This window comes from Prionailurus viverrinus, chromosome B1, assembly GCF_022837055.1.
Source record: "Prionailurus viverrinus isolate Anna chromosome B1, UM_Priviv_1.0, whole genome shotgun sequence".
NCBI classification, from domain to species: Eukaryota; Metazoa; Chordata; class Mammalia; order Carnivora; family Felidae; genus Prionailurus; species Prionailurus viverrinus.
In genome coordinates this window covers 40,567,077-40,582,753 of record NC_062564.1, presented here as the reverse complement: position 1 = coordinate 40,582,753, position 15,677 = coordinate 40,567,077, and the positions used below count along the sequence as shown (strand labels likewise).

Sequence of the window (15,677 nt, the reverse complement as noted above, 5' to 3'; positions counted from 1 at the left end):
TGAAGGGTTTGGGCTTGGTGATCTCTAAGTTCCCTTCTAACTAAATATTCTATTTTCATTATTCAGAGGGCAGGTTTTCAGAATGGGCATCCCAGAATGTCTTTGACATTCCATCCCAGCCTGACTGCATGGCCCGGTTTCTCTCACTTCTCCCCTAGTGCATTTCCTTTCCCCAGAGCTTTGTCTTGATGCTTTCTGTTCATTCCTGCTCCATCCCCTCTGTCTCTCTCTGCACCTGAACTGATTGCCTACTGCTTTTTAATATTCTGTTTGCCAGGCTGTTCTCATCACATCTTTATCAACCATATTCTCTCCAAAGTCTGTGTATCCAACCCTGAGCCTTATCCTTAGCTCCATACCCATGTCTATTTACTTCTCCGCAAATCATTACCAAATGGAAATCCGAGACTTCTTCCCCAAGCCAGATCCCTTCCTGGCATCCCTTTCCTGTGTCACCAGCCCATTTTCCCGTCAGTAACCTAGCCATGAGTGCCAATTCTGAATCTTGTCTCTTAGAACCTGCCCTCTTCCTGCTCCATACCCTCCCATTTAAAGGCTCCAGAGCCTTTCAGCCCTCCTTCATGCCACATATCCTGTTTTCCCTCTCTGTTCCCACTGCCCACACTAATTCAGTGTCATAACAAATCACTGCAATGATCCCTCACCTGATCTCCTTAGCCCCATCTTACTCGTCCATCTTTCATGCTTTTGAAAGGACACTTTCATCATAATCCTTCAAGGCTAAACCTCTTTGCTTCACATTTCTCTCAATCCACTGTCACCAGCTTAGCAGGTATGTGGCTCTCAAAACCCCCTTTTCAACCCTCCTGCTAGCCTTTGCAGGTGGCACTTCCGAAAGGGGGGCATTCTAAAGAACACTGCTCCTGCACCTGCCCAATGACCCGAAGCCTTCCTGTCTTTCGGGACACAGCTTTAGACCCACCCTGACCCGTCACTCACAGTGGCTCTCCTCATGGCGTTCCTCTCCCCTGCTGCCTCCTGCGCTCACTTGGTACTTGGTGTCTCTGCTGTTGTTATTGGATCTCAGCCTGTGGCTGACCTTGAGGACTGACTTCTGGCTTTGGGGGCTGCTGACCAGGCTCTTCAGTGAGTGAAGAAAATGCCTTGATTCGGTGTCAAATTTCCCACAATAACCTAGGAAGCACAAGACACTTCATTAGCACTTGTCGAACAAATGAGAACGATTGTGCACTTTTCTCTCAGCAGTTGGTGTGACTGCCTCGCTACCTTCCTGGGGGGCTATTTTAGCTGAGAAACCTTCAGCCAGATTAAATCTTTTTCCACATGTTCACACTTGGCTTTCTAATCTGTTTTGTTTGGAAAGTCCAGTACACCAGAGTGACTGGCACATAGTAGTGTTAAATGTTAAAAAAAGAAATCTCAACTGAGTAAATTTTAAGGATCTTACTGGCTTTATTCAACAATTCATGAATTGGGCAGCGCCCCATCTAGCAAACAGAAAGGCTCTCTGAGGAGCTGCACAAAATGAAAGACTTTGATAGGCAGTAGGGGGCAGGACAAGGAAGTCACTAGCAAAGAGTGGATTGTTTCAGGTAAGGTCACCTTTCTTTGGAGGATGGCAGGGGCCCCATCAGGCAGATTACCTCATTAGTGCAGACCAGGTAATTCCAGACTAAGATTACCTTCCTGGCAGAGGCTGAAGCTACAGTTAGGTTAGATGCCCCCCTTAAATTTCAGTTTTGTGACATGGGCTTAGTACAAGTGACTGACTCCATTTTAGGCCTGTTGTCTCTTTTTTACAGTTCCTCCCTTTTGATCAGACTTTGAGCTTAACTGAGAGATGTGATCAAAATTTAAGGCATCAGTGCCACTCCCAGCTACTGCTCTGAAGTTCTAACAGCTTTTGCTGATGCTCTGTGATTATTCATAGGTCATGACTTCTTTTTGCTGAGTCTATGTGGAATGCACAGGTCATGGCTTCAGGTTCACATTTTTTTCAGTCAGTAATTCTCCTCATTCCTTTTTTGACATTCCAGTCTTAGGGCAATCACTTGATGATTAGTGGGTGTGAACATGCATTTACAACTTTTTGAGGAAATACAGCACGCTAGGGAGATTGCTATGATTTTTACACACAGGGTAATTCCCAACGTCTGGAGTGTGCTTCAAAACCATGGCCCCCAAGACCTAACCCAATCAAAATCAAATAAAGACAGACCGTGTTGAGTCACTTTCTTAAGTCAAGTGGCTTAGTTCAGTGATTTTATGTAGCTGAGTATCAACTTCCCTGAAGTGTTAATTCAGGCACAGTAAGTAGTGTTGGCCATAGCACAGACACCTTGCTCAGCTTAAAGATAATCAAGGACTGTCCTATTATCAGGAACAACTTTGCCCAGAGAGTCTAAGGATTTTTGTTGAGCAGCTATTGCTTTAAGAGTTAAGGAGAGTTTCTTGATAATAGCCTCATATGTACTCCTAGCCAGGAAAGCAAGGACCTGCCAAAGGGAACTAGTACTGAATCGTGAATGCTTCCTGGTAATTCCCATTTGGATCCTTGGCACAGGACTGGAATGAAGGCCAGTAAAATTTAAGGGTCTGTATACCACACAGGTGGTTTTATTCTGGTTACCTTTGCCTTGTGTCCCTTTCTTCGTGTAGAGCCTGGATGCAAGGTTCCCTGGGTACCCTGCGATTGTTAACCAGAGAATGGGAAATGGACCCCCAGGGTTAGAGAGTCTGATGCAATATAGATGGAGCAGAGTTTGTTCAGAGAAACTGGGACATTGGAAATCAGAAGTTTGTGACAGAGTTACAGAATCACCAGCATTGTGGTACATCCAACAGTTGTTTGGAGGTTGGATTACCCCCTTAGCAATGGCCTGGGACACACAGATGATGGTGTTATCTTTCCAGGCCAATGCCAGAGTAAAGGACAGAAAAGGAGGAAGAAAGGATTTCATGTTTAAAGTATGAAGTCTTGCTCTAGTGACTTGGGTGGGAGTAGTCTACCTTGGTGTTAGCTATTTCTCTTCCTGGTCAGAGAGCCTGGCTGCCATCGGGGAGAGGAGGACCTGGTATAGTCTCTTCCAAGGAAACTGAAGGGCAGTCTTTGTCTTTATTGATTCCAAATTAGAAGGGTGGAAGAAAATTAGAAATGTTAGTTTGGAGAATCATAGCCAAATATTTGAAGAAACTAGATGAATTTAGGATCCAATCTAGTTTATGGGTATATAACAAAACCTCAAAGAAAATTAACAGGACTAGAATCTAGTATCTACAAAAGTATGAACAATTTTTCTCTCTACAGTTATCCCCATTTTTTAAATTAAAAATGATCACAGTGAAACTAATGTGTTTGCGTTAAACTTGGCCTGATTACTTATGGCAGTGCAGCAAGAATAGTGATTAGCCATATAAGCTCCTTTTAAGACTGCTTTGTGGACCTCTTCATAAAGAATGAGATTGAACTCTTCAATCTCTGAGGCCAGGAAGCCAAGCCAAGGATTTATCATCAGATTTTACCTGCAGTACCTATAATTTAGGTGAATTTTCTCTTCTCAAGTTTCCCCTAAATATCCTGGGGTTTCTGGGGCTGCCAGTAAGTGACCTTTCTTAGTCATCTGGTAAGACTGCTAGGAACCTTTTATAAGCAAGGTACCCAGTGATTTTTCCAAGCAGTTCCTTGGAAACTGCTGGCCATATCTGAGTCTACACACATCTCTCTTAAATGTAACATTGCAGTCAAGGCCTCGATAATATAGCCCAAGTTTTTAACTGTGTCTTGTTACAAGGAGAACAGTGTCTTATTGGACTTATCAAATACCTAGCTGTATTACCATGAAAAGAATACTCAAGAGTTTCTGGATTCTGGAGGGACCAGGTAAGGAGAAAAAGTAGATGTTTCATTCATACCTTTGTTACAAAGGTATGCTTTATAAAATTGCTGTAAGTCAGGCGTAGCTTAGAAGCTTTCCTTAGGGGCGCCTGGGTGGCTCAGTCTGTTAAGCGTCTGACTTTAGCTCAGGTCATGATCTCATGGTCCATGAGTTTGAGCCCTGCGTCGGGCTCTGTGCTGACAGCTCAGAGCCTGGAGACTGCTTCAGATTCTGCGTCTCCCCCTTTCCCTGCCCCTCCCCTGCTGACACTCTGTCTCTCTCTCTCTCTCTCTCTCTCTCTCCCTCAAAAATAAATAAACATTTAAAATTTTTTAAAAAAATAAAAAGAAGGTTTCCTTAAATCTGGAAAGGAAAACAAAACATCCAGGAACCAGCAGTATTTCAAACCAAAAGGCATAATCCTCCTCCTCAGGTCATTCAATCCCATTTAATTAATGTTTGTTCTGCTTGAATCCAGTTCTCCCATTAATTTGGGAAATTTTTACTGAGGACAATTTTATGATCTTAAAGTTATCAGAAACCTGTACTTGGCAAAGTTCTTTCCCAAGTACAAACCTATTCTCTTTGAAGTACTTCTGCAGAAACACTTCCATAAGAGCATCAGAGTAGGAGAATAGAACAGTAACTTTCTGCAAATGATGAAGACTTAAAAATGACGAGAGTTTATTTGATAAGGGAATTGAGTAATTTCTGTGATATACAACATTTTAGTATAATAACTGGAATTATTGATAACATTATTATAGGAAACATAGAGATCCAGGAATTTCATACAGTTTCTGGAACACTTACATACCTACACAAATATAAAGAAAGCTTAGTATTACGCCTCATATAACAATGCTTCCCATATAATTTAACATAGCAAATAAGCCCAATTAGTTTTACATACCCTTTTGTATAAAGAGAGAGAATAAATCTTTTGAGATCTTCCAGGAGCCCTCTGCAAAATTCTAGTTAGTTCAGGGTCAGAAAGACTTTATTTAGATCAGTAGTCCAAGAAAGCTTTGCCATTTTAAAAGAGAGAAACCAAATTCAAATTTTGTACCATCTTATTTTTGATATTGACACTCCTTTTTTATTCAAATAATTTTTTTTTTTTGAGAGAGAGAGGGAGAGAGAAAACCCTAAGCAGGTTCCACACCTAGCACACACGGGGTTCAATCCCACAATGATGAGATCATGACCTGAGCCTAAAGCAAGAGAGATGTACGCTCAACTGACTGAGCCACCCAGACGCCCCTCAGATAAATTAATTTTAATCTTAGCCAACTTGATCACACATAAAATTCCTTTCCCAATATTCCTTTTTTACAAACATTCTAGGTCTTTTTTACATTCATATTTTGTCCTGTGTTTTTCCCACTTTCCCATTCTGAAGTAGCCTCACTTAAGGACAAATATTTCTTTTCCCTTAACAAAAATGCCTCTCTGTTCCTCATAGCTTCTCTTACTGAAAACACACACGCTCCTTTCCTTGTGTACAGAGATGTTTCTCTTATTATTTCCAGTAGCTTTTACTGCATATTATTTAGAATTTTTCACCCTTAGGAACTAATTTCTAGGGAAAACTGAGATGTAAGCTGTTGTGAACTGCATGTTAAACCAGCATTCTTCATGTTGGCAAATGTATGAATGAATATATTTAATAATTTTTAGAAGCATACACTTTTGTTTAGACTACCCGCAGAGACTTTATGAGACATTAGACAAAGACAGCCATCATCCGATTATTTTTCCTATTGATGATATAATATAGATAACATATATTCATATCATATTATCATATAGATAATATGAGTTTATTTGATTAGTAAACCCATGTAGAATGAATGTTGTATGTCTGCATTATATTTAATGCTGATAATGCTGAAGACACGTCTATTTTTTTTGTTTTCTAGTAAGACTAAATTTATTCAATATCCTAGTAAAACTTTTGATTGTAAATCTCCAACAGTATAAAAAGTACAAAACACATTTGTAGATTTCTAATATATTAATATAAAGTGCATGACTACATACAGTACATCCTACAGGCAAAGAGGTGGGAGAGGAAAAAGAAGGCTGTGGTTGAGGTCTAGTAATAAATCAGAAGTATAGATGATCCATATTATAATATATTCTACCACCAATACTGTAGCCAAAATGTACAAAAAAAATTTTTTTTGAAACAACAGGAGGAAGATGATAGTGGCTGATACTCTTGGAATTCACCAGAGGCTGTGGGAGAGCCAACCCAACCCACGGTGTATTCTGTGCATATGGTGGCTTGTTTTTGCCATAAGGAAGAAATATAAAATTTTAAATTTAGATTAAGAACTATAAAACTATAGGGTACCCATAAAAAGTGGCTCACTCCTTACTGTTACTTATACTGTCTAATTTTTAAAATCCAGTTTTAAAAATAAACACAATGTCATGTTATTATAAGGTATGCAAATGATCCTCCCTAATTATGAAAAGTCTGAACCAGTGATAGGTTATTCCTGAACGTTTAGAAAAGAGGCAATGAGAGTACTTTGGTTTGGGTTCAAGTAAAAAGCCTTCTTTTTTTTTTTTTTTTAAGTAAAAAGCCTTCAAATGAAGATTTTAGAATTGAAGAGCTTCGTGTTCAGGATGCATCATCTAACATTTCAATGTTAACAAAGCCTGTTAACAAAGAAGTCAAACCTAAACCAGCCCATTCAGCATTAACACACACCTCTCTTTTCTTTTAGTATAATTTTACTTCAATATAGAGTGGGGGAAAAAAAAACAAACACCCAAGCCCTAATAGGGTAAAACCAATCAAACAACCACTCTACACAGACAAAACCTTTGCAAAGGTCAACTGAAGTAATCCAGAGCTAAAACTGAATTGTGCAGATTTTCAATGAATACACCAGTCATGTAACACAAACAAAAGTCAATTATTTACACACTAGGCAGACCGTCTAAAAAATGTGCCCAAAGAAACATTAACCTTTGTTTTTGTGTGTATGCCATTCTGAAGACTTGCACAATTTTTTAGGCAATTTAACATTTTTAATAGACTGTGATCTCTACCATGTGGTAATGCTTTGGTACTCTTCATTTAGGATTGCTCATCCTAAAACTTTACATTTCCCCAGAGGAGCTTTGATTCTGTTTTAGCAGTTTCAATACAGATTAAAATCTTTATCAAAAATCAGTATGGAGGGAGGTGACAGACGATGCAACATACACACTCAAGTTACCTCTCTGTATGTTTAGAAATTACTCCTTCAAGGTATTTGCACCAGAGAACTTAGTCTGTCCTGCTTAATATTCAGTAGTACAGGTTTGAATCATCAGAACCTTGGCAAGACCTTAAATTATTAACAACTACCTCTTGGGGCAAGTCCATGTTACTGAGTTATGACAAATTTATTATCATTAAGGAAAACAAGGACAGCCAGCCATCTTAAAAATGCCCCAACCACTGCTTCTTAATATAGAAAGAGTAAAACTACATACGTTTATCATACAACAAATCCCATCTCTGTCCCCTGAAATTCCCCTAGTTTCATTCATTAGAAGGGGATTAAAAAAAAAAAGTCTTAAAGAGCACTTTACAGCAGCATCCAGTTTTCCTATGAAATACTCAACATCTTAAATATTATGTATACTTTTTTTCTTTTAGTAAGCTGGACACTGGCTTCAGACTTTGTGGAATTGGAGGAGAAATAACAACCCATTCAAAGCTATTCTAGAAAGTGTCTTTTGGCAGAATAGCAGGTATCCAAAGTTAAAAATAGGAGGGTTTTGTTGCTTTGTTTTCTTTCCAAAATTTAAATCGTTTTTGTTGTTGTTGTTGTTCCCTTTCTACCTAAACCTCAGTCACCACTCCTGAGTGGAGATGGGCAGAGGCGCTGGCCCCTGCTCCTCCGGCTTCTCAGCAGCTGCTTTCTTATTGTTGAAGCAAGGCATAGGTGTGTGACAATGAGGACTTCTCCAAAATGGCCTTTATAGATAATCCCACAACATATTTTCTGTCTTTTCCAGTATGTAAGGTCTAAAAAGGAAAATGGGCGTTCTGTTGGAGCCAGGAGCCATCTCTGTATCTGAGCCATCATCTGACTGGTTACCATAACAAGGAGACTGAGCTGGGGAGGCACTTGAGGTGGTACTGTGAGCATCAGAATTGTGACGTTTAAATTCCTTCTGTAGTTTACTGATCTGGTTGCTTTTTATCCTGTTTCCAGATAGAGTTTTCACTGTCTTTGGTTTCAGTGTTGTCTTCAGACTGGGTCCTGTCCTTGCATCTGCTACGTGATTCCAGTTGTTTGTTTGTTTGTTTGTTTGTTTGTTTGTTTATACTGCTAGCAGTTTCTTCCATCTTTTCACAAGCAGGGCACAGGCATTCCAGATGTCTCCTCAGTGAGTCTCATGCAACCCAGGACAGCTCTGGAAGTCTTTTTCATAGCATTTACTGTCAGTGAATCAAGAACTGGAGGACTTAGCTCTGCAAATACAGCAGCCCTCTATAGTTGGTTACATCTTTGGCTTGTGAAAACCAAATATCTTTTCTTCTGGGCAACAGTCTTCCAAAATCAGCGGATCTACGCACAATAACGTTCCCGAGGTCTGGAGTGCACGCCAAGCTAGCCTCCCCCCGCTTCCAATTGCTCCCTCCTCCTCAACTGCCTTGTCTAGGACATGTCTATTTTTTTATGTTTATTTTTGAAAGAGAGAGACAGACAGACAGACAGACAGCACGTGAGCAGGGAAGGGACAAAGAGAGAGAGAGGGAGACACAGAGTCCCCGGGCTCTGAGCTGTCCGCCCAGAGCCCAACACAGGGCTCGAATTCACAAACCGTGAGATCATGACCTGAGCTGAAGTCTGATGCTTAACTGACTGAGCCACCGAGGCACCCTAAGACATGTCTATTTTAATTAAACCAACAAATTTAAATTAACTTTAATACCAAATATTTTCCCAGATCATGTGAACTTGAAGACCATTTGGGTTAGTTCCTATCATATTTCTGAGTGTTAGGAATACTTAATTCAAATAAATGCTTGTTTGTTTTTAAGCCAATTAAATACAAACACATTAATTTTGTCAATACCATTCAGAGGAAGAAAATACCACACATCTATAATGCATTTATGTAAAGATACATGTAAACATGCAGAATATGCAAAGAGAGACCTTATAGCTTTCATTGAAAATTTTAGCGGGGCGCCTGGGTGGCGCAGTCGGTTAAGCTTCCGACTTCAGCCAGGTCACGATCTCGCGGTCCATGAGTTCGAGCCCCGTGTCGGGCTCTGGGCTGATGGCTCAGAGCCTGGAGGCTGTTTCCGATTCTGTGTCTCCCTCTCTCTCTGCCCCTCCCCCGTTCATGCTCTGTCTCTCTCTGTCCCAAAAATAAATAAACGTTGAAAATTTTAGCAATAAAGGAGCACCTGGGTAGCTTAGTCAGTTAAGCTTCCAACTTCGGCTCAGGTCATGATCTCATGGTTCATGAGGTTGAGCTCCACATCGGGCTCTGCACTGACAGTGCAAAACCTGCTTGATATTCTCTCTCTCTCTCTCTCTCTCTCTCTCTCTTTCTCTGTCTCTGTCTCTGTCTCTCCCTCCCTCCTTCCCTCCCTCTGTCTCTGTCCCTCCCCCACTCATGCTTTTTCTCTAAATAAATAAATAAATAAACTTAAAAAAAATATTAGGGTATGATAATGCAAAACTTACTAGTTTGTAAAAGCATTTGGATCTAAATCAAGTTTCTGGTAGATGAAGTGAGGTTATCTACACAGATGTTGAAAGCTTTTTCTACTAATATTTGTGGGGAAGACACTTAAGATTTATAGTTGTCCTTAAACGTAATCTTATAGAAGCCATGAACCAGATTTGGGACAAGGGACCTTCTGTAGCAATTCGTATTTGTAGAAAGCCTCTCCCCACTTTTTTCTTCATTCCTAGGAATTAGGGATGGTCTAGATAAGAGTTCCTGGAGACAACCAGGTAGAGCATTTACCTCTCAAAAGCACAGGGAAAGAGTGCTAGTTCCTCTAAGAAGTACTTTTGTTCCCTAAGGTCAGAATTTTTACAGTCCTTACAAACCTTTTGAGAAAAGTAAGGCAGGTTTGGGGATTGGTGAAAAGGATAGGTGGACTTTGAGTTGTTTCTGGAGCTGCATTTCTGGTTTTGCAAAGATTTGTAAGATAAGGACAGTTGCTTTTAATTTCTCAAGGAATTGGGTTGTAACTTAAATGATAACATATGTTGGTTGATCCACCCGTTTAAAGCACATTAATTTGCTTTTTTTTTTTCTTTATATCAGTAAGATTTCCAACTAAGGTGAAGATCAAAGATCTCTGTGTTCTGAGTTTAGAGCTGTTTGCCTTTTCAGTGTTTTAGCAAATCCTTCCACAAAGTCTTCAGAAGTTTTTTTCTTTCTGGATACATAATTTTAGCTTAGGGGAGAAGGGCTAAAAAGAAATTCCTATCAGGCTGTGATCCAGTGTGGTCAACTTCTGACCACTGTGTTACTTTAAAAAGTCCTTTCAGGGGTACCTGACTGGCTCTGTTGGTAGAGTATGTGACTCTTGATCTTGGGATTGTGAGTTCAAGCCCCATGTTGAGTGTAGAGATTACTTAAAAATAAAATCTCACACACACACACACACACACACACACACACACAAGGCCTTTCAAATATTTTGTCAAGTTCAAGCTGGGACAAACAGTAAATATTCCTGGCAGTATTGAACAACCCCTTGGACTCAAGAGGCATCCCCAAAGAAGATGCAAAAGATATTTTCTTTTCCTCTCTCTACTGACTACGACAGACAGATACCAGGAAGAGCTGACTCAGGTAAGAATTCTCACCTTAGCCAGCTTCTGCTAGTCTTTCAGGATCCCATCGGTCGACTCTGAGTGGGGTTTATTTATTTATTTATTTATTTATTTTCCATGTAGGAAATTTTTATTTATTTATTTATTTATTTATTTATTTATTTATTTATTTATTTTATATATGAAATTTGTTGTCAAATTGGTTTCCATACAACACCCAGTGCTCATCCCAAAAGGTGCCCTCCTTAATACCCATCACCCACCCTCCCCTCCCTCCCACCCCCCATCAACCCTCAGTTTGTTCTCAGTTTTCCACAGTCTCTTATGCTTTGGCTCTCCCCCCTGAGTGGGGTTTAAAGTAGAGAGTGTAGCTCCAGTGTCAGCCAGGATTTGGTAAGGGTTTTTTCATTAGTATTAATTTCAGTTTCCCCTTGGCTGTTTAAGGGAATAATGTAGCACTTTATCAGAAAATCCTTCAGTTTCATCTGTGGGGTCCTTCCTTCAGAGGCAGATATGGAGCATTCGAGTTGGTGCTGAAGGATGTGCATGGGACCTTTGAGAAAACCATTTTTCCAGTGTCCCAATTGATTGCAAATGAAACATTGATTTCAGGGCCAGTTTTTTGATGAGGGACCCCTGAGAGGGTGCGATGTGGGAGACCTAGGTGTTGTTTTATATACCTTTTGTTTGTTTAATTTTTCATTACCTTTTTGCAATGAAACTTTCAATGAAGCTATTTTGGTATCTTGAAGACTTTTGGAAGCTTCTATACATCAATAAAAATAGGTATCCATCCCATTCTGTTTGTTTGATTTGGAAACCCTTGCTGTTTTTAATTTTTAGCTTTTTTTTTTTTTTTTAGAGAGAGAGAAAGAGAGTGCAAGCTGGGGAGAGGGGCAAAGGGAGAGAGAGAGAATCTTAAGCAGGCTCCACACTTAGCACAGGGCCTGACATGGAGTTTGATCCCACGACCCTGATCATGACCTGAGCTGAAATCAAGAGTTGGCCACTCAACCAACTGAGCCACCCAGGCGCTTGCTTTTAAGTGTACTTCTTAAATAAAGGATCTTGTTTAATTGGAATGTTCCCATATTGGCCATTGTAATTCTAGGTTGTCTTTAGTAAGATTTTTGGAGATATTTATAGCTTCCTAAACCATAGTTTTTAGTCAATAAATAAGCAGGTGGCTGGAAGATGGCATACTCAACCATTTGGAATTTAAGGATTTTTTTTTTTTTTTTTTTTTTTAAGCTAAGGCTTTGATTCTCTTGGAGACAACCTAATAACCTAAGGGAAATGTGTTGCCGGTTTAATGATTATAAGGTGTTTTATGGTGTACTTCATCACATGGAAATTTTCTTGAGGTTGCAGGTGACCTAGTGTCAATCTAGGCTATTCTGTGACCAATTCATTTATTCACTCATTGAGTCATTCATTCATCCATTTATTTTTAAGTAGGCTTCATGCCCAGCACAGAGTACAACACGGGGCTTGAACTCCCGACTGTGAGATCAAGACCTGAGCTGAGAGCAAGAGTTGGATGCTCAACCGACTGAGCCACCCAGGCACCCCTTTGTAAAAAATTTTTATTATTTATTTTTTGGTAACCAATCTATTCTTAAGTTGGATGACCAGCTTAAGACACAGGAGTCTTAAGAGTTAGCTAGCATATATTCTAACAACTTTTTTTTTTTTTAATTTTTTTTTTCAACGTTTTTTTATTTATTTTTGGGACAGAGAGAGACAGAGCATGAACGGGGGAGGGGCAGAGAGAGAGGGAGACACAGAATCAGAAACAGGCTCCAGGCTCCGAGCCATCAGCCCAGAGCCTGACGCGGAGCTCGAACTCACGGACCGCGAGATCGTGACCTGGCTGAAGTCGGACGCTTAACCGACTGCGCCACCCAGGCGCCCCTATTCTAACAACTTTTAAGTGTTCATGTATGCTCACTAGTTTTGTGGATTTTGGCTTCTGAGATTAACAATAGCCTTCATCGACACAAATCACATTGAACCTAGTCTGACCCTGGTCAGTAACCACCAACAATTACTAACATGGAACTGGGGACTGGGGAAAGAACTAATGCAGCAGATTCCAAAGAATGGGGACTGTGGGCCGGGATTCTAAACAAATGGGAAACTGTGGACTGAACCACCAGCAGTTCCCAAGGTGGAATCTGAGGACTAAATCAAGGATTGGGGATTCTAATCAAATGGGGAACTGTAGAAAGCCAGTTAGATGGGGAGCCATCTAATTGTCAATTTGTGCAAAGAGCTGAGCTCAAAACCAAGAAGAACTCACTGATGGCCCCTGGAAAACAGGAAGAAAGAGAACTGGAAGGGTTCCCGGGTAACATGCTTGTGTTTCTTGTTGTCGCTGAAGCTGTCAGAAGTTTCCTTCGGATCTCACAGCTGTCACCAAATGTGTTGAAAAACAAAATTCAACTGAGTAAATTTTAAAGATCTTGTTGGCTTTTTCAACCATTCATGAATTGGGTGGTGGTAGCATCCCATCTAGAAAATAGGAGCTCCAAAGAGCTATACAAAATGAAAGACTTTTTTTTTTTTTTAACGTTTATTTTTGAGAGAGAGAGAGACAGAGCATGTGTGGGGTGGGGGGGGGGGGGGGGCAGGCAGAGAGAGAGGGAGACACAGAATCCAAAGCAGGCTCCAGGCTGCGAGCTGTCAACACAGAGCAGGACACGGGGCTCAAACCTATGAACCGTGAGATCATGACCTGAGCCGAAGTTGCTGGCTTAACCCACTGAGCCACCCAGGCGCCCCCAAAATGAAAGACTTTTATAGGCAGAATGAGAAGGGATGTGGAAGTCACTAGCAAAGAGTAGAATGTTTCAGGCAAAGTCACCTTCCTTTGGGGACTAGCAGGAGTCTGTCAGGCACATTACCCCGCTAGTGCTGACCAGCTAGTTCCAGACTGACTAGTTAAGATTACATTTCTAGGAGAGGCTGAAAATGCAGTTAGGTTAGGAATTAAGTCCCTGTTGGTGATGTGGCCTTAGCACAAGTGACTCCATTTTGGACCTGTTGTCTCTTTTTTAACAGTAGACACATAGTCAATTTTTATTGAGTGAACAGACATCCTGTTGTACTTCTTACCCATTGGTGACTTAAAGCAGTTGGTGACTGTCTTTCTTTTCTCTCTAATCTCTGTTTCAGCATTTTGGTACGTTTACCTTCCCGTTTCTTTTCTATGGAATGTATCCAAAACAAGAATGTTCTTAAGGGAGTTTAGTAATCCCTTTAAATCTGGAGTGTGGTAAGTAGGGATTCCTGGATACAGCTCTTACAAAACTGCTTTTCTACATGGAAATCTAGCCGGTCCTAGCTGGTCCCTAATTTGTGGTTTGTAATCTGAAGAAAAGATATAGGAACTGTGACTTGAAATTCTGGTTCATCAATAAGAACTCCAGGAGCATCACATTGTTCAGTCATATATTTGTGTCTCCTCCTGGGATAAGGGAAAGCTAGGGTAACTACCTGGATGCCATTCCTGATAGGAATAACAGAAGGAGGCTATTGTTTTCCTGTGGCAAGTCTTAATCTGGACCCTCTCAGCATCAGCTGTCCTAGGAAATGCCATTGTGTAGCTTAAAAGTTCACATATGGTGGGTGCTTCTTACAACTCCTTTCTACAGTTGGAATGTGAGAAATTAACTTTTAGGCTTTATGCTTGTGGTGTGGTTTTCAATTTTTATATACATGTATTTTCACTATCCCTAAAGGTTTAGATTTTTAATAAACTTTCAGATGTAAATATTTTTCTTAATCTCAAATTCTCATTTTCCATCCAATTAGGTTCTCTTTGCTTGAGACAATTTTGATTCATTTCATGTCACTGCTGTTCAAGTACTGTTTTGTAAAATGTAGCACAGTCAGGCTATGCTTTTTAAAGACTGACTCTGGAAGGGGAGTTGTTTCAGAGTTGTTGCCTGTCAAAATTCTGTGTTACTCAGTCCAGCAAACTGCATGTAATGATACCTGAAGAATTCTTTAATTCCACAGTCAATCTTAAGTGGACAAAAGTGTTTGAGAGTAAATGCCTGCCCTGAAATGAGGATTCAAGTTTGTTTCATGTACAGTTGCTTCAATGTAAATAGACCGCTATTAATAGTAATCTGTGGATTAGTTACCAGCTTGCGTGCCTCCTCACTAAAGATCAGATGACTATTCCTCATCAGCCTGGTGTAGAAGATCGTGCTTTTGGTCTGGTCCAAATGTTTTTCTCCAGCATTGGGGGGCTTCTTGGCATGTCTCTCTAGCTTGTGGCCCATGTTATATGCATGGAGATGTCCATATCTGACTTGAGAGGGGTTGTCTCAGCCTGGGCATGTGTTCTTGCTCAAAATACAATCAATCTCAACTTTCATGTATTCTGCTTTTATATATTGTGCTCTGACACTCTTATGTACCAAAATGGGCCTTTTGTGAGTCCGTCAGTGAACATACATGTTGAGTTACTGTATGCAGGGCTCCCTGCCAGCCACGAGTTGAGGTTCAGCTGCACCATGCCTGCACGCAAGGCTGTGTTTGTGCAGTTTCTCGAATGTCTTCCTGTACTTTGCCTTGATTCTTTAACGAAAAATTAGTAAAACACAAATGAAAGTGCTGGTTAGAAGCATCAGTCTTTAAAAGTTAATGCAATTGTCTGTCTCTCTCAAAAATAAATAAACATTAAAAAAATTATTAAAAAAAAAGGGGCGCCTAGGTGGCTCAGTCAGTGGAGTGTCTGACTTTGGCTCAGGTCATGATCTCACAGTTTGTGGGTTTGAGCCCCTCATTGGGCTCTGTGCCGACAGCTCAGAGCCTTGAGACTGCTTCAGATTCTGTGTCTCCCTCTCCCACTTGCGCTCTGTCTCTCTCAAAAATGAACAAACATTTAAAAAAATTATTTAAAAGTTAATACAATTGGGAACAAGATAGAGTGGAATGTTTGGGGCACGCATTGAAAGCAGCATATCTTTCATTTCATTGGGACAGTCAT

General features: G+C 40.4%; 1 protein-coding gene and 1 pseudogene across 3 annotated transcripts in view; one reads left to right on the top strand and one right to left on the bottom strand.

Moving 5' to 3' along the window:
• The window catches only part of IKBKB (inhibitor of nuclear factor kappa B kinase subunit beta), a 74,712-nt gene that overhangs the window by 30,220 nt on the left and 28,815 nt on the right, over positions 1-15,677 (top strand). The window lies entirely within an intron of this gene.
• LOC125163735 (SIN3-HDAC complex-associated factor-like) lies at positions 7,716-14,967 on the bottom strand (annotated as a pseudogene).